Raw genomic sequence first — 23353 nt, 5'->3', positions numbered from 1 at the left:
AATTCGCGCGCAATTGCTTTTATGCATCCTAATGAGGAATCCTCTTTAATGATTTCAGGATTCTAAAAATTTGTTGTCTAGCGGCAAAACCTTTAACAGGTACTTTGTTGAAGTGATATAAAAAGCCCTAGCACCTATGTAAAATTCCTTTCTGACTGCTTCATCTAATTTCTTCAGTTCTTCTTGAGTATCACAGCCAACTTCGAGCTTCTTCCACAGTTTGCCACTGCTTACATCCAGTTCTTTAAATTGAAATCCAGTTTTATCAGCAAAAGCTTCTGAAACCAAGAACCTCCCCTTCAATGCTTTAAGCATAGTAACCATCTCATTATACAAAAATAGGGATAAGTGGTTCTTGACTCTGAATATTGTTAAATATTTAGAAAAGAGAGGGCAAACATTTTGCAAAAACAATGCCTTAGCAAAAGTGCTCTTATCTCTTAGTGCACACAGAATTCTTTGATGGCGTACTGACTGCCGTCCTGCAGGTGAAGTCATAAAAAAGAAATTTTAAGGCATCATACTGCTCAATAAACCTCCCCTCAGATGCTTCAACAGTTAGCCAACGGCTTGACACATGCCGGACAAACACATTTTCTGGCAAATAAAGCTTTATTTGCACATCTCTATAATCACTGTTATTTGAAGCTGAATTTTTGAAAAAGTGATAAATGTCTATAACAAGGCACTCAATATCCCCTCCAAAAGTATTCAATCCTTCTGAAAAACCATTATGAACTTTATGCAGGGAGCATTAGCTAATGTTTATTAAATTCTCATTAAGCAAAGACATTTTTTTCTTTAATGCCTTCATGACATTTGGTCCATCACTATAAAAGCTGATGAGTTTTTGTGAGGACAACTCAGATATAGCTCTTTTTACGCAATCAAAAAGAATGTCACTAGTGGCGTGGCCTAAATGGAACGATTCTAAATGCTTTGTGAGGACCTTTTGTTTGTTTCATCTCACTATAGAAACGTATCAAAACGTCTAATTGTTGGGTTCTTTTCTCCTAGATTGGAGTCTCATCTATCTGAATAGAATAGTAAGCTCCATATTTGTTTATCTCATTAATGAGATCTGACTTCAAAAAGGGGCCCATGCCATCTGAATTGAATGTAGGATTTGATGGCACCAAGTTCAAAGGAGGAAATGCTGCGCGAAACAATATGATCCTATGCCATGTGAAACTATGTAAGATAATTTAGTCCTAGAAACGGAAAACTCGCTAGCTATTTTAGACTCTGAAAACATTTCTGGAAAAATTTCTGTAGCAGTGTCACTAAATACAAAAGGAACATTGCACTTTGCTACAGCTAAAGTAAATAAAGTTTTTGCTGCAGTGACTTTATCTTTTTCACCCAGTTGCTGGCAGTTCTTTTGAGTAAAGTCCAGCCTTTTCTGCACTTTTTTTGGTTTAATCTTTCCAGCCTCATCCCTCACTTTAGAGCAGTTATCAACATGCTTTTTTAATTCTGCATGTCGTTTAATGGCAGTCACACCATGCTGTCTACATTTGATCAAAATAGTGCAGAATAAATAGTCAAATCACAAATAATGCAGATGCCTTCTTCTGGTTTAAAGCCAGGTGTGCACCAGTCAGATATTAGGTCCCCATAGCAGTCTCTCTGTTTTAATACATCTTCGTTAAAAAGGGTGCACCTGTCACCTGAAAATAAAAGCCACCAATAATGTTACTGAAATAAGGCAAACTTATGAATTCTGACCCGCGTCAGATATCATATAGAAAGAAAGAAGGCGTGGAGAACTTAAAATAAATATAAAAGACTTTAATTCAATATTTTTAAAAATACTACTTAAAAGAAACACCAATGAAAAAAAATTATGAAAAAAGATCTTGCACAAAAATCCAAGTTTTTAGATTTGAATAAGATTGTAAAAAATAAAAGCTTTGTTTTAAAACTGCTCTGCATCAAGACAGTTAATTTGTAAAGTCTTAATTTCAGAACTTAGAAAATAACTTCCTTTTTTTTTAATTTTTCATTTAAGTTATTCTATTTTAGTCAAAATATCCAGTATAATTTATCTAAAATTTAAGACAAAAACTACATTTCACAGTCTACTGGCTATAAAATCTTCTTAAATTATTTTTAAACTACTTTCAACATGACCAAACATTGTTTAGCGGATGAAAAAACAAATAACAGAAAATAGAAGTTGTTGCAACACAGCTTTATTAAAAATTATTATCTATACACTTTTCAATATTTATTTTTCAAAGACTAGCTTCGCGAGAAAAATGCTCTATCTTCTTTATTTACATAAAACAAAATAAAATTCAAAATAATTGAGCATACATTACAAAACCAAACTACATTGTCTGTTAAAATCTAAAATGTAACTTTATTACATGCAAAAATCACTTATGTACATAACAATATGTATGGTTGATTCAAATAAAATAAGTGGACAATGGAGCTTTAATTAAATTTCGTCAATAAAATTACGATCACTTGTTAATAGATACCTTAGCTGAGCTTAATATTTTATAACACTTTATTTCTTCAAAACGTTGTCTTCTTCAAACCAAATTAAATTTTTAGCTTTTTCGTGTTTTTCCCCCCCAAGAAATAGTAAAAACTTTTCAGCTAGTTGGTTACACTTACAGAAACGGGACATTTTTTAAACACTGCACAAAATGGACATTCACAAAAAAAATTTAAAAGATTGATGTTTCTTGACTTAAACTGACTGAAAAAAAGCATATTCTAATAATATATTCAATAAGAACATCTACAGGATGATATTTATGTACCAATATTATTTGTTGTATGTTCAATATTATTGAAGTATGTTAGGCCCTTTTCAGTTATAGACAAAGTTACATATTTCTTCACAACGTCAACAGGTCTCAAAGCAACTGTTTTACTTCTCTGTTAAACGTCCTCATTTGAGACAATAAATATATTTGTGCAGAGAGATCAAACATGAGGATATGACATTAAAAATTTAGTCACTGGAATGTTCTCCCCTAAGAAGTATACTTCATCATTTAAAACAAGGATATGATGAATTTCAACACAATTTTTGTTTGACATTGCTACAAAATAGTCCGCATGAATTAATTTTGAGCAGTACTCCTTACAACTAAAAATGTGTCCTGAATAACTTATCCTTTTGTAAAACTGTACATTTGATGATATTACTTTATTTCCTAATAACTTTTTAAAGGCTTTTTCTTGTGTTCTTAACAAATTTTGATACGATGGTTTTCCAAACTACGTGCACCCATTTATAGTATTGGCTTTTTGGTTACAGTTTTGTTTGTTCGCATCTCATCAAGAAATTTTATTACCTGATGGTTTCTTATTTCTGGCTTAGATTTGAGAACTCCTAGTAGCGATTTTCTGGTGTAAGCTCAAGTAATTTGTAGAGGTACACACTTTGTACCATGATGCAGTTCTTTCAGTTTTCCGATGCTATTTTCAAACATGAATTGGCCCACAGAGGACCCCAAGCCTTTACAGTATCAGGCAGGTGCAGTAAAATATATGTTTGTTCTGTTACTCCATAAATATTTTTCACATTTGACACAAATCTTCTTAAGTAATCATCCTGCTTTCGTGATGTCATTTGCTGTCATTGAACAAAGTGAAGCCAATGCTTATATACAACATTATTCAATAGATTTTTTAGAAGTACTGGTGATGTTAAAAGGAATATTTGCCATTCTGAAGCTTTCCAGAAGGAAATATCTTTAGTCACGTAATCTACGTAAAGCTTCATGTGGGAGTCTTTTAAACGTCCATCTAGTATTCTAATGTTCTTGGCACTTACAGAATACTGATAGCCCGAACTCTCGACAGAAAGACACACGAGTTGACGTGTTACACCAAGAAGCACACAGTGCATATAGTCCGGAATAAAGCCTTCTACCATATCAAAAGTTGGATATAAGTTCATTAATATAGACGCGCCTTTAATACCTTTCACGGCGTTACCAATAGATAACGCTTTTTCAGCATTTTCAACGCAGTTTTCAAAAGTTCTTTTTGTAGCTAATTCTCCATTGAAAGGATAGATTCTGCAATATCCTTACGTTTTATCACCCTCTCTCCCTCCTCTTTACAAAATGCACAACCAAATTTCATGGATGGCAACAGCTGGTAGCCTCTGGTGCATACGTTTTTTTCGTTCCTTGAATATTTTGATTTTACCCATTGTTTAAAATCTAATTTTACTTATAATAATTAAAAATTTGATGTTTTAGTAAACAAGCTTTTATATATTGATATTGCTTCAAAGAATGTCTTCGTCAAAAATTTTGTGTAAAGCATGTACAGAACCAATTCTGGAAGACTCGGAAAGGATTAACATGTAAAGGTGAATGTAATTCTGTTTTTCATTGTGGTGGTCTCACTGAAAGAGCTTTTAGAAAACTTACTGTTGATAAAAAACAAAAGTGGACCTGCGTGCAATGTTCAAAACCCAACGAAAATAAAAAGTGCAACTAGCCCAGACATTCTCGAGGATATCTTACAGCAAAATAAAGACCTAAAAGATTTAATAACTAACAAATTCAATGATTAAACCTGTTCAATTGAATTAAATAGTGAAGTAATTCAAGAGTTGAAAAATTCTATCACAGAGCTACAAAATGTAAACACAACTTTACAAGCAAATAATGATCCAGCTAACTGGAGAAAACGCAAAAATAAAGAAGGAAATAAATGAACTAAAAGAAGCAGTTATTGAACTCAAGCAATATTCCTGAAGATCCAACTTTGAAATAAATAACTTACCCGAATGTGAAAATGAAGACATACAACAAGTAATATCGCAGATTGATAATGTTGCGAATACTAATACATCCGAAAATCTGATCAACGCTCACAGAGTCCCCAGCTTTAATAAAGATAAACCTAAACCCATCATCGTTCAAGTTAAATCCAAATCTCTTAAATAAATTGAGAAATCGTAAACTTACAACCTTCGAAGTCAACTCCAGGTTCACTTCCTGAACAGCACGAGTTTTTTTTAAATAATTTTTTCATATCATACAATTTGATGAATCAACTGACTTCTATGAAGGTAAGAGCTGTTGGAACTATTCGAGAAAATAGAACTGGAGAGTGTCCTCTTCGATCAGGTAAGGATATGAAAAAACCCGTTCCAATGGAAATATTTTTCTATACCGCTGGAATGATAGCTCTGTGGTATTGGTTGCTTCAAACTATGCTACACATGAGCCAATCTCTAAAGCAAAGAGATACTCAAGAATGGAAAAGGAAAGAGTTGACATTCCTCAACCGGCGTTGATCTATTAAATGAATTATTAGAAAGTTACCGTCCGCAGCTTAGGAGCAAAAAATGGTGGTGGAACTTATTTTCCAATGCTTTAAATATGAAAGTAGTGGTGAACTGGTTGATTCACTTTGAGATCCACAAAGGCACTAAAAGCGAGTTGTCGCATCTCTCATTTTGCCGCAACATCACAATGGCTTTGCTGAACTATCAGATGAAGGTGTCAAGCAAACCTGGTCTTTGACCATATCTTGCAGTTCTAAATAGAAAAACGGATAACCATTATCTTGTCTCCTTAACTCAGGGACGTTGCGTAGTTTGTAAAAATAACGCGCGAAAGCAGTGCGTTACCTGCAAAAAGCGACTCCCTTCATCTTGCTTCCCCCAATACCATGGATAATACGGAGAAAAAAAATGTCATTCAGAAGAAAGAAGTAAAATGGTATGTACAAGAAACAAAAAATATTCACATTTTTGCATCCATTTTCAATAAATAACCTTTCGAGAAAAACCCCCCGTTTGCTTCAATCTGGACTCCGATTTTCTCAAATGGGAACATCGCCTTCCCATTTGGGAAGATTAAACTTAAAAACAGGGCTCGAAAAATCTCAGAAATTTTACCCGTCCCCGAGAATGTACCCGTTCTCCTTTGAAACTAACCCGTAGTTTCTAAATTAATAAATAAAATATAATTTTTTCTTATTTATTACAAACATTTATATAAATTGCACAATGAATTAGTAGTTATTAGGATTACATTATACAGTATTAACGCTTCTTGTTTAAGACCAGTACGTAATGTGTTTTTTTGTAATATCAATGCAGAAAAGCTCCTTTCAACCGCTGCAGTACTCCCAGACAGAGAAAACATCAATTCCACCATGCGCAGTATGTTGCTGTATTTATAGATTAGAGGGTCACTTTAGAAATGAGGCGCTTGACTCTAGTAAGATAACAAAAATTGAAAATGTATCACGAGCATTAATGTGAGTCCGCGCGGACGTCGAATTCGAGAAATTCGTTGTCCGCGGGGAATTTTTGACCGACGAGGACGGGCGGTTTTTCAGTTTAAAACAGTATGATTTAGTGTTTTATTTTAGTAGTTATATCAGGTACAGAAACAAATCAGGTGAAAAAATTAAAGTTGAGTAATACACAATATAATTTCTTTTTTTAAATCAATTTAAGCATGGTAAACAATTGGCTTCTGTATTATCTTTGTTAATTACTTTGGAAGTGACAAAATTTTTTATAATCTTATTACTGTGTAATTTCGCAAAATGTACAGCGTAATTCATATCAATTAAACCTACTTTTATAAACTTTCGATTATTTTTGTATCCAGCTGGTGGTCCATTTATTTGAATAATTGTTCTCTTATCATTTGTTCCAACATCTTCATTTTCTTCTATAGATTACAGGTTCAGACCCGAACACGAAGTCCAATCCTGTCTTTTGTGCAGCAGACATGAAATAATAATTAATCCAAAATATTACATTTTAATGTAATTAAAATTACATAATTAAAAGTTACATAAAATAAAAAAAGCATATCTCGCCGACGATTGCGAGTGAGAAAAATATGTTTAACAGACGGACAACATCGCGTGAACAAACTTGTGCGTGAATGTTTATATCTTAACAAAACTACAGTTCACTTCAGTTCAAAGTTCGGTTAGTAGAAGTTGAAGTATCACAGTCTCATTTCACAACTGCGTCAGGGGGCAGTTGTTTGGGAGTTTGACTCAGTAGTGAGGACAGGGCCCGACTAAGATGAAAATGGGCCCAGGGCCTGGCCTTCGGTTAAGTGCCCCCTTTAAAAACATTGACTTTTAAGTTAATCATAATTAAAATTGTTTCCCAAAATGTTTTTGTACACATCTCAAATATTTATTCATCAGTAAAGAGGAATAAAAAAAATAATGTTAAAAATAAATAATTATAACAAACATTTGATCTAATTATAAGTATAATAAAAATTATTTCATAATCCTATACCATAATCCTATACCTTTCATAATCCATAATCAAAAATATATTGCTATTCGATGTATTAATGATTTTGATATAATACTTGAAATTTCAAAATTTAAAAGAACCACCTGCTAAATTATCTGAAATATACCATATAAAAAACACAAGAATTTTTTCATAGTAAACAAAATATAGATGAATGTGATAAATTTCTTATTAAAGCAATACAAATATTCAGACCCAAAGATTATATACATATATATAATCATTCAAAAATAAAATGAAAGAAGATGAACAAATATCTACAATGGCATTTTTCTTGCTTTTTTTTATGCAAATGTATCAATAACATTTTGAAAATCAAGTTCTGTGGTCAAATCACTTTCAATGGATAAAATGCTTAAGCAAGATAAATTATCTTGCTTAATATTATTACGCAAATTGTTTTTTATGCGTTTCAAAGCAGAAAAAGAACGTTCACTTGTACAATTTGAAATTGGCATAGTTAGCAGAATTTGTAAAGCAGTATCAACATTTGGGAATGTGTGTGTTATATTTTGAGAGCGAACAATTTTTAGTTTTTCTTGGGGTGTCAAAGATTCATCAGATAAAAACTGGAGAAAATGAAGCACTTCACTCTCAAACTCTTCATCTACATCTGCACTGTAAATTTCTTTAAAATGTTCAGCAGACTTTTTTAATGTCTCTTGATCTTGACTATATGTCTGCATCAAAAAACTAAAGCGGTTTTCAATTATTAAATATGCTGATTTTCTTTTTATTAGCTCGCTCATTAATAAGTCACAAATGACATAATGGCACTGTGTTATAAATATCTCTCGGCTAGTTAAATCCACTTCTTTGGATTTCGAATCATCAAGATACCTATTTTTTACAACTTACATTTTTCGCTTTTCAATAAAGTCACAATTAACTAATTGTGAAGCTTTAGAATCATACGTATCAAAATCATCTCTGATACATTGAATAAACTTTATAATTGAATCAAATAAAGGTATGATAATGCTTACATTTCCATCTGTTGCTTGCAGCTGGATATTAACTTTATTTAGACGCTGCAGAATAGTGTCCCACAAGACAGCCAAAACTGCTGTTTGTCGTTTATCCATTTTTTTATACAATGATTTTGCATCACACCTTGTTGAACTGGTTTCACTCGAACTACTTGAAATTTCACACAAAGCTTGCATAATATCCTTATATCCTTCCTGCAATGAATTTGTAGCTTCTGCAGCAGCAGACCATCTTGTTATACTAAGGGACTTAACAGTGAGTTTATTTTTTAATTTTTCGGTCAAAATAGCCCATCTATGGGTCGATGCTGAGAAGAAATTATAAATACTCTGGATCAGGCCAAAGAAAGAAATAGCCTGTTCACAAGACTCGACAGCTGCTACTCCAACCAAATTTAAAGAGTGAGCAGAGCATGGAATATATTCAGCTGTAGGAGACATCTCTTTAATTCGAGCTTGAAGGCCTGAGTATTTTCAGACATATTGCTGGCATTGTCGTATGACTGGCCTCTACAATTTTTGCTGACAACAATAAGAGCCCCAACTCAAAAATAGCTCGTATCCTCAGCTTCCGAGCTGCATCGCTTTCTTCTTTAGGGAGCATTCTCATTGCATAAAATTCACACATGCGTAAGCAGTTTGTTGTTGAAAACATTCCCGCGCACATCTCGGAAATTGGATGCAGTGTAAATGGCTCTTTACAGGTTTTAAATTTTGTGTCTTTAGTGCCCCATCAGACACTGGGCCCATGCCCCGTAGGCCCGTGCGATAATAAGGCCCAGAGTGAGGATACTGCAAGATCTTAATCTCTGTTTAATTACATGATGAATAATTGAGCCCCATGTTTACACAAACAGCTTCTGAAATTGGTATGTTAAGTGAAGAAGCAAAAAAATAAATAAAAGTAGGTATCCAATTGTTTAATTCTTGGAATGCGGTTTTGAATAGTAAATTTTGAGAACAAATATTGTCATCACATGTGTAGAAATGTAATTTAGAAAACATTTATTAAGAAAATTCAACCAAAGAGTTTCCCTCATAACTGTATCTTTTGAAACAAAAGGAATTTCATTCTCTTCATTTAACCCTTTGGTTTCTCCTTCCTGATCCATGCTTGCTGTGGTATTTGGATACAGCAAAAACTCATTATTAAATAAAAAGGTTAAGTGTTTTGTGATCGCAAAGGCACATTATAGTGTCTCTAGTTTTAGATTTATTTTCTGAAAAATATGACTCTTCCTGACTAATTAGACATAAAACATACTTTGACGAATCAATTAAAATGTTTTTCAATAATGAGGCTGAGCCTTAATTGGAAATATGAGCTCGTAAAATTATTGAACTGACTGGTTTCTCTGGCAGTGGCACGTCATGAAAAGTGCATCTTGGGGTCAAGTGGAAACATTTCTGTTGCGGATTTTAAGTTGGGAAATAAACTTTTTGACAAATTATTTAAGAAATCAACAAATTCTTCGGTGTTAGAAATTGTCTAAGATATTTTTTTTATAGTCAAGAAAGAAAATGTGCTTTCGATGACTAATGTGTACTGCCAAGGAAACAAATCAGAATTTTGGACTTTTCTTGATGCATACTTACGACGACAGCAAATATCTGACAGAGCTAAAATGTTGAAAAGTCTTTCCCTACTCATAAGTGAATCGCTTAAAATGTAACCATCTGGATCTTTTTCACGAGCAGACACCAATATTTTTTATATAAAAATAACCAAAATTTGTGTATATTTTAATAATAACTCATAACTTTTACCGGTTGAAAATTTTTTCATGGTATCGTGTATTAATTCGAAAGCATCTTGAACTATTTTGGGTGTTTCGACATGTTTTTTACTAATTCAAATCGGTGCATAGGATCCCATTACAAAACATTTTTTTTTTGTTGCCAATTAATCTTGCAGATGTTTTCCAACATCAAGATTTACGCATTGATCATCAACCGCAAGGCCAGTTAAATGCTGGCGAAATATATGTGGTTTCAAGACCAAATTTTTCAAGTGTGTTTAAAATACTACTCGATAGACCATGACCGGTAAAATCAGCGTGAGCATTATGTTCCAGATAAATTGACTTATTGAAGGATTCATGATTTATGTCGAATATAGGTATCCTTAAACCAATAATGTGACGACTACGTCTATTAGACGTCATCTTATCAGCAACAACTCCGATTGGAAGTTAATCGCTTACAATAAAAATACGAATTTCTTTACGAAAAATATCATATATATGTGGAAGAAATGTTTGCGCAAATAAATTTTTTTAGGAACTCAGGAATTTCTTTTTTTATTCTACAGAATCTTTCAAGACACTTTCCAGCACTCAACCATCTTACATGATTGTATAGCAGCAAGTCTCCATATTCGGCTTCCATTTCCTCAAAAACTGCTTTAATTGCTCATGCAGAAGTGCTCGATTTTCACTCCGTTTTATATTAATAACTTTTATGACAAGTTTGAAAACTTAATATTGTTTCAAGATTAATGCAATGAATCGTCGGACAAAATACACCATTTTCTTTTGGAAATCCCGCTAATCCAGTTTTTCTCCCCCCCCCCCCNCCCCCCCCCCCAACATCGCTAGTGCACCATCCGTTACAATTGCTGAGCATTTGCTAAAACCTGTTCTGCCATCTGCTTTTTTTACTGCTTCGTAGATGTCTCTTCCTTTTGTAGTATCAGTCATTGGACACATTTCCAATGTAATCCTTCCTAGGTAGAAATGTCATCCTGCATAATGCGTTTAAATATTAATAACTGACTCACATCCGTTCAATCAATGCTTTCATCAAGGCAAATTGAAAAATATGCACTTTTTTGAACTAATCAATCAATGATTATTCTACCTGTTCTGATATAGCAGTGGCTCTCCTTTGTAATGTTTGATTAGAAAGCGGCACCGAATCGAATTTCTCGGCCTCATCTTTAATTACCAAAAGCCTTCACTACTTTAATAGCACATTTTTTTATTCAATTGCCATCAGTAAATGGTTTCTTTGCTTTAGTAGACACAAGAGAAACGGAATATGAAGCATGCAGAGCAGAATTCAACATGGGAAAATTTGTTAAAAATTCCTGTTGGTTGTTTCAATTTCTTCTTTAAATCATTGATCAAAATACTTCGGGATTCTCCTCCATAGTTTTGATACTTTTATCATGCAGCATTGAATAATGTGTCTTATCTGAATAATGTTAAATTTCTAAGACACTGATATCATTTGCATGCAAACTAAGCACTGAAATTTCTCCTTATTTTGACCAATTGAATTATCTCTTACCCAACGATCATTGAAAGCTCTATTTTCACTATCAATCTGGTGTTTCTTTCCACTCATTATGAGTATTTAGTATAAAATAAAAATTAATTGAATAATTAGAGAACTTAAAACTTGTTTGAAGAAAAATGTATTTTCTACCAAAAATAACAATGGAAAAATCCGCTTTTTTCGCCACGAAAGAAAAATAAGCGAATGTATTGACAATCTTAAGCTGAATGAAAAGCCTCCAATACCGTAAAATCAAGGCTCGGGGCGAGGAACTTTTCTCACTTAATGTCACTATCTAAAAAAATAGCAACTTTTATTTACTATTTTTAAGCCCCTGTCACTTATCTCTCTTCTTTTAATTGCGTTCCACAATTTTCCTTCTTCAATCTGATAAAAAGGAACTTTTAATATCGATTAGCAAGATGGCAGACTGTGAGGATGATGCGTTCTACTCCTTCTTGAAACGTACTCTATTGTAAAAAACGTCCTTCCTTCTAAGTGCAATATGAATCAACAGATGCTAGGAAAGCGTTGGGTTATTTGAAATTTCTTGGCAATTTGAGAAAATAAAGTCTGTTGTTCATCGTGAAGTTTGGAAAGAAAATATTATATAGCGAAGCCGTGGCGGCATTGGTGAACATAGTAAGGTGAATTCTTCAAACTGTGCTCTTTTAATATCGGCTGAAAATTGTTCGGAGGAAGTTAAAAAACGTTTCAAGGCACAGATTGACCCTAAAATGATAAAATAGGAATAGGCAAGTTAAAAGTGTTTCGGAAGAAAATGTTGAGAAATGGATCTGAAAAGTTTCCTTGTAATATTTTGTAATTGCCCTGACATATTTTAAGATCCGGGAAAGTTCACGAGACGTAACTGCAAATAATAATCAAACACAGTCTTCTCAGCCGTCCGCTCTGCAATCTCGCTATTCTGTTGGACGTTTGGAATCGTCCTTTTACTTCCTTGTATGCCCCTATAAAAGGGATGTCACAAATGTAATTTTCACATCTAGTTTCAATAAACTAGTTGTCACCCATCACCTCGATCCATGGCTCTTAATTAGAAGTCAACAGCAGAGCGTGGTTGCTCACTTATGCAGTAGCTCTATACTTCGTAATGGGACTGGTGAAGGCATCAAAGAAATAGGTCATTACCGGTAGCTGAAGGCCAGATTGGGTTTAGACTGGAGGAATGTAAAAGAGGCCTCAACTGGGTTCTAATCAGAAGAAAGTGAGTCGCATTCTCCTTCCTACATTCAATTCAATTCAAACTCAGTCGGACGTGACTGGAATACAGGTCAAGAGAGGTAGAAAGTAAAAGTCCTTTCTTCTGATCAAGATTAATGTACCTGATCACCTTCGAAACACACAGACTTTGAGGAATAATGGATGGAGACTGGATCCGGAACTGCGATGCTGAATATTTTCAATGCTGAAAATTACCAGAATTGGAAGAGACGAGTACTAGCCTATATGGAAGCCAAGGAGTTGAGCGAATTTCCGGAAGCAGAGGCCCTAGCAGCCGATGCAGCTCAAGTCCTAAAGTCGAAGAAGGCCTATGCAACATTTATACAGTATGTCTCTGATATTCTCTCCACTCTCCAATCAGAAGTAACCGCAGCGGACATTTGGATCAAACTGAAAAAACTGTACGGTGAAGCCTCAAAGGGAACCGTGAGTCAAATACTTACAAGAAAAAGGCTGATGACCGTCAAGAAGACCAGAGAAGTTTTAATAAGGGAACATCTGGATCTTAACGGTAAACTGGCCAGCGACCTGAAAGCAGCCGGAGCAACAGTATCCGATGCAGATATTATTGTCTACATTCTGATGTCGCTTCCCAAGTAGTACGAGACAACCTAGACGGTTCTTGAAGCAATGCCTCAAGGACCAACAGGAATACATTAGTCCGAAGTGCGAGCCAGACTTCTGGATGCCGAAGCCCTACTGATGGAAAACAGAAAAGAAAATCCCCCAAGTCAAGCAAGATGCCTGGGTGATACAGCCGCGAGAAACCTGCAACATATGCCGAAGAAAAGGACATATTGCTAGATACTGCAGGAACAATAAAATGTGTTACAATTGTGGCCTGAAGCGACATCAAAGAATGAAATACTGCAAGTCCGGGGTAAAGGCGACATCGAAGGAGAAACATCCGAAGGACTAAGAATCGTTTTAAAGGACGTTTTAAACGTGCCGTGACCTTTCTGGAAACCGATGGATACGTGCCTGGAAACCGATCTAAGAAAAGTGTAACCGTATATAACCAACTCATTCCGCATGCTAGTCCAGAGATTCATTTTCTAGTGAATGTATTTCAATTGAAAGAAGAAAACCGAATATCACTTTAAGGTGAGTTATTTTTTTTTTAATGTTTTATTACTAAGCTTTGTCAAAAGTTAACCGCAATTAAACTATTAATAAAAAACTACTTTTCATTTATTTAGCTGTAAAAATGATATATGTAAAAATAATAATACAACAAATATAAATAAATTAGACAGATATGTACCGTATTTCTCCGAGTATTTTCATTTATAGAAATGCTGCATTTTCGGAAAAGTCGGATCCAGCATGACCTTCCTAGATCTAGTTCCATTAAATTCTGCATTCACTCAATTAATTGGAAAGATTTGAAGTCTGCTTTAAAAAAAATCATAATCAAATATTTAACCATTTTCTTATATTTGTTTGTTTTTTAATGAACAGAAGGAAACGATATGTGTGATTTTATTTGTTGTGTTTAATCACATGAATTATAAAAGAATTGAACAGAAGATCTAATTAAAAAAATTGTAGGGATTGATTTAAACAGAAAGATAAAATTCTAACGATTTAATTTTCACTCTTTCTTGACCATGAAAAAGATAATGGTAGAACCAAAGATAATAGCTAATGTCTTTAAACAAAAATTATTTTTAAAAACTAAACTATGTTAATAATTCTTTGTCATTGCATTTATTATCAAATTAATTATTTACTCTTTTTTTCAGTTATGGAATTCGTCAAGACAAATAAAGGTGGTAAAAAATTATTACATGAAGAATACTCTTACTGTTTCCATAAGAAAAGTTCAGTAGCGATTAGATGGCGTTGCACACAACAACACTGTGTTGTAAAGGTAAGAAAAAACTACTTTTGTGAAGTAATGCCTATCTTTAAACTAATGGAATATATTTTTATAAAACGTCGTGAATTGCCTTGTTTATTTATTTATTTTTAATTGAAAAAAACTTTATTGTAAAATTAATAAGTTCAAAATAATATAATTGTAAATGGTGTTTTATTTTCTTATATTTGATCTGATTATTTTATATAGTATATATATATTCGTATTAAAATTTATCTATGTCTTAAAAGGCTATTTGTAAAATTACTTGCAACAGAACGAGGTTTCAAAATTTAGTTTTGACTTTTTTTATATAAAAGTATTTGTTGTATGTTCTAATAATGCTAATGTCTTAAAGTTTTCAATATTAATGTTTTCTAGCTTTTTAGAACATCCATACTATACTATCCATACAAACATTATGATTAATATATCTAAATGATACTATTATGATTAATATATCTAAATGTATCGAATTTAATGCCAATGTTATTGATATCAGGAATATAGTATAGATCAGGGGTAGGCAACGCGGCACCCCCGATCGATTTTTAATGCGCCCTCGCTGGACTAATGTAAATGTATGATAGCCAGAGCGATTTACTTACTCTTGTCAAACGGCGATATACAGCAAGTAGTCAGTTGAGTTTAGGATTGTGCATAGATTAGCAATTTGCTAACCTTGAGCGTATCTAATAACACGCACGTATTTTTTGTTAGTTTGTGATCATATTTCGAATAGACCATGCATAGACCGTGCATTTAAAACTACCAAGTAATCCGAAATAACTCTTTTCTTTCAAAACCCTTTGTTGAAAGCGATGAACTGGATCCTAAATTAAACAATGACCTAGTTTGGATGGGTGATCTAGTTTCGCCACTGATGTAGTTTCTGACGCATCAGCTAGGTTAACTGTGACTGTATTGTAACGTGCTGTTTTAGTTTCAGTTTGCTTTTATGTTTGAGCTTGTGTTTGTTTATCTTTGGTATAACGCTTCTTTGCTATGCTTTCGTTATGTTTTAAATAATAAACGTTGTTAAGTTTAATAACGTTGTGTTTCTTTTTAAAATAGAGTTGTTATAGTTCTAGTTTTTTGTTTTTTAACACCCTTCATGGATAAATGTAAATGAAAAAGAACATATTATTTTAACGATGAATGGGAACATCTATATTGTTTCGTTGATTACAAAGGGAAGTGTATTCGTTTGTTGTGTAATAATAGTGTTGCGATTCTCAAGAAAAGTAATGTTGAACGACATTCTAAGACTGTTCATACCAATTTTGATACTGACTATCCAATGAACTCTGAAATTAGAAGAAAAAAAATTATTTCTTTAAAATCTTCAATAACTAACCAGCAAAGTTTTTTTACTAAACCACTGCAACAACATAAAGCAGCAATGATCGCGTCATATAAAATATCGCATTTGCTAGCTAAGAATAAAGAACCATTTACAGATGGAGAATTAGTGAAAGAAGCCATGGTAGAAGCTGCTGATTCACTTTTTGAAGAATTTAGAAATAAAAAGGAAATAGTTTCAGCTATAAACACGTTGCAATTATCAGCACGAACTGTTACTAGAAGAATTGAAGTAATTGCGGAGAATTTGGAGGCAGAATTAGCAAATTATATGGAAAATTGTATTTTCTTTTCGCTACAGATGGATGAATCGACAGACGTGACAAATATATCACAATTAGCAATTTGCGTGAAGATGGTATTTTCTGATTTTACAACAAAAGAAGAATTCCTTAAAGTTCTGCCATTAAAGGGAAGCACCAGATGTAAAATTACCTGTACAAAAATTATCGTCAATTACAACAGACGGGGCACCAGCGATGACTGGTAAGAAAAAAGGATTTATTGCCTTATGTAAACAGGATTCCTTATTCCTGAAATTTATTTCTTACCATTGCCTCATACATCAGGAGATGTTATGCGCAAAAACAATCGGTTTTCAACACGTATTTACGATAGTAACAAAAATTATTAATTCCATAAGATCGGGAGCTATGCAACACAGATTGTTTAAATTACTTTTAGAAGATGAGGACGTTCAGTTCACAGATCTTCTTTTTCATACTGAAGTTAGGTGGCTGAGCAGAGGTAAAATACTTGAGCGGTTTATCATGCTTTTGCCACAAATAAAGGAATTGATTGCATCAAGAGGCGAATTTCACGAGCAATTAGAAAATAAGGATTGGCTAATCGACCTCTGAGTTCTGACAGATATAACGGCAAGTTGAATGAATTAAATTTAAAAATACAAGGGGAAAATCAGCATATCGCTGACATGATTAGTGCAGTAAATGCATTCAAGTGCAAGTTAGTGTTGTTGAAATCCCATCTATTGAAAAAATCATTATCACATTTCTCAAATATAAAATATACTGTTGAGAGTTTAAATTTGAATAATGAAAATTTTACTGCTACATCATATTTAGATATTATAGATAAGCTAATAGAGGAATTTTCTTCTAGATTTTGCAGCATTAGAACCCGTTCTAAGATATTTCATAACTCCATTCAATGTTACTGAAGATGATGTCCTTGAAATAGTTTCAGTGTATTTCGAGCTTCATAATATCGAAGACCTAAAATTAGAAATAATAAACTTGATATTATTTTAAAAGCGCATAGTAATGATAAAATGTTTTGGAACTTAGTCGATGAAAATAAGTATCCTATTTTAAGGAAATGTGCGCTCAAAATTTATTCATATTGTGCAACAACATACGAGTGTTTGTTCTCAAATATGAAATATTTGAAATCAAAATACCGAACAAAGCTTAATGACTCACATTTAGATATTTGTTTAAAGACCGGGAACTCTAAATATATCCCCAATTATAAGAAATTAGCTGAAAATATGGACACCCAAGTTTCACACTGAATATGTTAAAAACAGAATACCATTTTCCTTTGCTAGAAAACAAACTAGATAGCGCCACGAGATTTTGAACTCTCTAAGAACAACAAATTTTTAGTTAGTTTTGTTAATGTTACTGTCGATCGAGAGATCATGTTGTATTTGTAGTGGTGTAAATATACACATATTAACTAGTTCGAAGGAGTATCTTTTCTTGAGTTTATGGTCATTATTTTGATTTATTTAGATACCGCCCGGGTTGAAGAACAGGTAAGAAACCTTTCATTGATACCTGTTTTTGTTGAAGATATAAAAGAAATAAAAAGAATTGCGCCATTAAGGACAAACAGGTTGCCGACCCCTGGTATAGATTTTAAGACAACAAGGAGCTTTTTGTCAACTTTTGTGTTTCAGAAGTTATTCGTGTAAAAATTTTTAACTATGTTAATTTAGAAGTAAAGGAAAATACCATACAGTCTTTCAAAAAGAAAATTAAAAAAAAATTAATAAATAAAAAAAAACTGAATTAACATAGCATAAAAATATTTAGTTAAAATCATTCATTTGAATCATGTGATTTTTTAAAAGCATAGATTTATCTAAAAACTATTATTTACACAGTACTACATTATGCAAAAAAAACTATTTGAAATAAAATACAATGTTTAATGTAAACTTTGCTCAGCAAAACATTGTTATTATTAACCTTATAAAATACCTCAATGTTTTGCCCAGGGCCACTAAATTTTGAAGCACGCCCCTTCCGCTAACCGCTTAATCACATAGCTACGCGCAAAGAATTATCATACTTTATAGTAGTTCCCTTGATTGTTATTAACTTGTTACTTATATATTTGATTCTAATGCATATGCTTCATTGCTGATACTTTCTTTAAATTACTAATTGTTAATCTCATGTTTTAGTGCAAGGGCAGTCTTAACACCAGTTTCGACAGAACTGAAATTTTAAACACTTCCCAGCATTCGCATTCTCCGGATGAACATTTAAATGAAAGAATAAATGCCTTGCTAAACATGAAGAGAAAAGCGGAGGAAACACACGATAAACCTTCGCAGATATTTGCGGAAACAGTAGCTGCAATGTCGATGGATGCAAGTTTGACTTTGCCAAGTGATGACTCCCCTTAAAAGAACATTAAGGAATCATAAAGCCAAGGGTATACCAAAAGAGCCCCTGGATCTCAAAGACTTGAAATTGGAAGGTGTGTATAATTTAATAATTTAAATAGTATATTTCACTCCTGTAAAATGAAGTTTTATTTCATTTTATTCATTTATCTTTATATGGGGAAATTTGAGATTTCAATGTTTGAATGTTTAATTTTTTAAAAAAGGTGAATGTTAGTTTTTCATAACATTTTGAAGTATTAAAATAAGTAAATTTGTCATAGATAAAAACTTATTACAATGCTGACACATTAAAAAGCAGCTATTTTAAATCAATCAGTAAAAGTAATAGTCGCTGCAAATAAGAATTAAGCTTCATTCTATAAAAATCAGTAGAATGCCCTAATGTTGTGATTTTAAAATTTAAAAATAGGGGAAAAAATAAATACTCACAAAATTTATTTAATTCCATGATCACATTTCTTGAATTGAGGGGCCTATAAGATTTAAACTACAGGATTTCAAAATTCGGGTTCGAAAAATTGCAACCTACTTCAAACTTTTTTGCATTTTTTTGAAGCTAAATTTCTTGAGCATGAGGAATTTAATGCTTTTAGATATATTGATGATTTGATTTTGTTTAATTAAGATAATTATAATTTTATTTATAGTATTTATCCTGGAGATTTGGTCTTGAAGAAAACTAATGAAGATTGTTTTAATGTTGAACATTTAGATTTTAAAATTGATATTGTTAACAGCTTTATTAAAATTGGTGTCTTTGATAAAAGAAAAGCTTTTAAATTTAAAGTTATTTTTTTCTGCAACTTTAATACTAATTTGTGTAATAAAATATTTAAAAATTTAGTTTTTTCACAATTGGTTAGAATCAAAAGTATTTGCAATAATGTTGAAAGTTTTCAGGAAGCTGTGAATAGTTTTTTTAAATAATTTGAGTAAAAATGATTTTCCTTTTAATTTTTGTAATGTTAAATTTTTAATTAAAAAAATGATTGAAGAATTCTAGGTTTTTATATATTTTTTTTCTTTTAACAGGCCGCAATTCAAGTCTTAACTGAGCAGCCCCAGTTAAGCATTCTATTAATTTATCTACGTATCTCCTTCTCCTGACCTTTTCATATCATTTTTAAACTTTTACTGCGCATTATTATAGGGGGCGTTGTTTTTCAGTTTTTAGTGTTTTCTTTTCCTCCGCTTTTGAAGTTGATTCTNTCGCAGATATTTGCGGAAACAGTAGCTGCAATGTCGATGGATGCAAGTTTGACTTTGCCAAGTGATGACTCCCCTTAAAAGAACATTAAGGAATCATAAAGCCAAGGGTATACCAAAAGAGCCCCTGGATCTCAAAGACTTGAAATTGGAAGGTGTGTATAATTTAATAATTTAAATAGTATATTTCACTCCTGTAAAATGAAGTTTTATTTCATTTTATTCATTTATTTATAGATCTTTATATTGGGAAATTTGAGATTTGAATGTTTAATTTTTAAAAAAAGGTGAATGTTAGTTTTTCATAACATTTTGAAGTATTAAAATAAGTAAATTTGTCATAGATAAAAACTTATTACAATGCTGACACATTAAAAAGCAGCTATTTTAAACCAATCAGTAAAAGTAATAGTCGCTGCAAATAAGAATTAAGCTTCATTCTATAAAAATCAGAAGAATGCCCTAATGTTGTGATTTTAAAATTTAAAAATAGGGGAAAAAATTAATACTCACAAAATTTATTTACTTCCATAATCACATTTCTTGAATTGAGGGGTGTATAAGATTTAAACTACAGGATTTCAAAATTCGGGTTCGAAAACTTGCAACCTACTTTTAATTTTGTTTTTTTTCCAAAGCCATTCTACTTTGTTCATGTGAAAAATTGAACAGAATATCATAAAGCAGCATAATCTTCAAAACTTAATTTTTGATTAAGAATTGCATTGGGTAATATAATTGAACTACTAAACTTATTTCAGCATTTCGAGTCTGATAATAATTTTTTTTCAAACTTGTTATGTTCTAATAGCAAGAAACTTGTTGTGTTATTTTACATAAATGTATTTTATCAAGTATAAAATATATGTTCTTTAATTTCTGACAAGTATAGTTTTGTCAATTTAGACTCTTGTATCAACGATCTCTGCCTAAAAATTTCAATAAGAAAATAGTCACACTGAAGTTTAAAAAAATCTGTAAAAATTATGTTCACTTATATTTAGTTCCATTTCATTAAGTGAAATTGTTTCAAATAAATATAGTTATTAATTATATATTCTACAGTTTATAAAAATTTATAATCTATATAAGTATAGATGACTAAAACGATTAACAACAACAACAAAAAAATGAGCTAGCATTGTAGGACAGAAAAATTTTATGTTACTTTGTTTCATTTCCTTTTTTTCTTTATTTCTAAGGTTAAATAAATGCAAAAAAAAAAAAAAAAATTTAATTAATGAAACATTTGTGTTTAATCATTATAAAAGAATCATAACCTTAGAACGTAAATTTTTATTCATGTTATTTGCTGAAAGAAAAGCTTTTTTAATTCTACCATTAGAAATTGATTTATATGTTGAAATGACAGCATTAGCGCTTTTTATAAAAGCCAAATTACAAAGCAAAAAGCAATCAATTCTGAGGAAACCACTTTTCTTTGTTCAACTTCCCCATAACATCTCTTTCAACAACTATCTCTACCCGCGGAACCCCAGATCATCACAAAACGGGTTAAAACAACACTCTTCCGAAGAATATATTTTTTAACTTTTCATTCTTTACATGTATATGTGTTTTCATGGGTTAGCCATTTTCATTACGCTTCGAAAGCAAAGACTACAATTGCATTATTTGAAAAAAAATATGTACCCTACAATCCAATTTTTTCTACTTTTTTTTAAAAAATTAATATATAATTCAAAGTATATTAACTGAAAGTTATATTATCCATGGAATTATCTTTGTATAGGCGAGTCATAAAACTTAAAATGTTCTAGAGATATGGTGAATAAAGAACCGAAAGAATATTTTCTTTCGCTTGTTTTCTGTCTTTATAACATCAGAATTCGGAGTCCGAACGATCATTGTAAGGTATTATACACTATTATTAAAATTTCCACTATTAATAATATTAATCCTGAACTGTCTTGGTGTTCTCTGGGAAGACATTTACTCTACTCCTCTTTTGGTGTTCGATTTTCTTCAGGTCAACGGGTTCATAGATCTGGTCTGACTTCGTCAGGCCAGAAGAGGATAAGCAACAACAACATTAAAATTTGTCTCGTGGAAGAAAAGGAAATTTGCAGAAAACCCCTTATTTTATTATTGGTAGATAGTGAATAAATATTAATATTATTTAGTATTTAGATGAGTTAATTAAAACTAACTTTTTTTTTAAATTAAATTTATTTTCTGTAACCTTAATACATATACAGTTCAGATTGTTTCCCAGAACCTAAATATATATATTTTTTTGTTTCTGGGGAATGGAAAGAAAATCTACTGTTTGATAATGGCAGTCTTCAGGATAGAATTTTATTATTTGGCACAAGTGATACCCTTTACCTATTGCAAGAAACATCAAAATGGTTTCTAGACGGCAACTTCGGTCTTGCACCCAGACATTTCACTCAACTTTATGTTGTGCGGGTGGGGGTTGAAGATGCATATATTACAGCAATATATGCCTTACTTCAATCAAAGAAAAAATCGACATACGAAGAGCTTTTTAGAACTTTAATTGAAGTAAGTGCCGTCGAGAAACTGAATCTTGACCCGGAATTTATTCATATGGATTTCGAATTTTTATTATTGATTCCTCTTATTTGAAATATAGTTAGAAAATATATTTTAAGTTATAGTTAGGAAATAGTTTTTTTTAATTTAAAATAAAATTTGATTTGGGATCGATGTAAATAATACCTTTTATATAAATTCTAATTTGTACTTGAAAAAATTTGCATTTTAATATTCTCAATATTATTCTTGTATGTATCGATTTATTTATACTTAATAAATCTCAGATGCTTTTGGATATTAGATAGGACCTATTTTGAATATTAGCTAACGTTACATCTTATTAAAATTGAATTAAATTTTTATTTAACCTAAAACTATTTTAATGTATACTTGATTTTCTTTTATTTTAGATGGTTTGTTTAGATTTAATAACTAATGAAAATTTTATTCTCATATTTGAATTGTTGTGAACAACGTTTCATTATTTTATCCCTATCAGTAATGTTTTTGTGTATTACAGAAATATGGCAACTTCCAAAATAGATAAAAAAAAGCAATGAAAAGAGCCTCTACAGAAGTGGCAGCCGAAGGCTTTAAATGGCTGGCTGAGATGGAAAGTACTTTTATAGAGCTGTATGGAAAGTATGAATATATTTGGAATGTAAAAAATCCTTTGTATAAACATAGAATGCTTCGACGAGTAAGTTTCGACGAAATAAGTAAGAAGTTGGTCGTCGATTATCCTCTGCATGCAGCAGAATTTACAATTGGTGAGTATTTAAATCTTGATTAACAGTTTTTACATTGTGATTATATTTGAAGTGACACATATAATTAAATTTTATGTTAAAAACTAAAATGAGCTTGTAAAAAATGGATGATAAACATTAATTTATTTGTATATTATATTTTATGATATCAATAATATAAATTTGTGCAGT

The 23353-nt window shown here is 31.8% G+C and overlaps 2 long non-coding RNA genes across 2 annotated transcripts; both read left to right on the top strand.

Moving 5' to 3' along the window:
* Window positions 1-13331: 13331 nt before the first annotated feature.
* On the top strand, window positions 13332-18790 carry LOC139426756 (uncharacterized). The gene is made up of 3 exons (XR_011637962.1): window positions 13332-13902; window positions 14544-14671; window positions 18456-18790. It is a non-coding gene; the product is annotated as an uncharacterized lncRNA (long non-coding RNA).
* Window positions 18791-22160: 3370 nt separating this feature from the next.
* LOC122271739 (uncharacterized) lies at window positions 22161-23181 on the top strand. The gene is made up of 2 exons (XR_011638025.1): window positions 22161-22418; window positions 22933-23181. It is a non-coding gene; the product is annotated as an uncharacterized lncRNA (long non-coding RNA).
* Window positions 23182-23353: the final 172 nt, after the last annotated feature.

Source organism: Parasteatoda tepidariorum, chromosome 10 (genome assembly GCF_043381705.1).
Source record: "Parasteatoda tepidariorum isolate YZ-2023 chromosome 10, CAS_Ptep_4.0, whole genome shotgun sequence".
Taxonomy (NCBI): Eukaryota; Metazoa; Arthropoda; class Arachnida; order Araneae; family Theridiidae; genus Parasteatoda; species Parasteatoda tepidariorum.
Note: the sequence above shows the minus strand (reverse complement) of the source record. Positions and strands in the feature narration are given on the sequence as shown.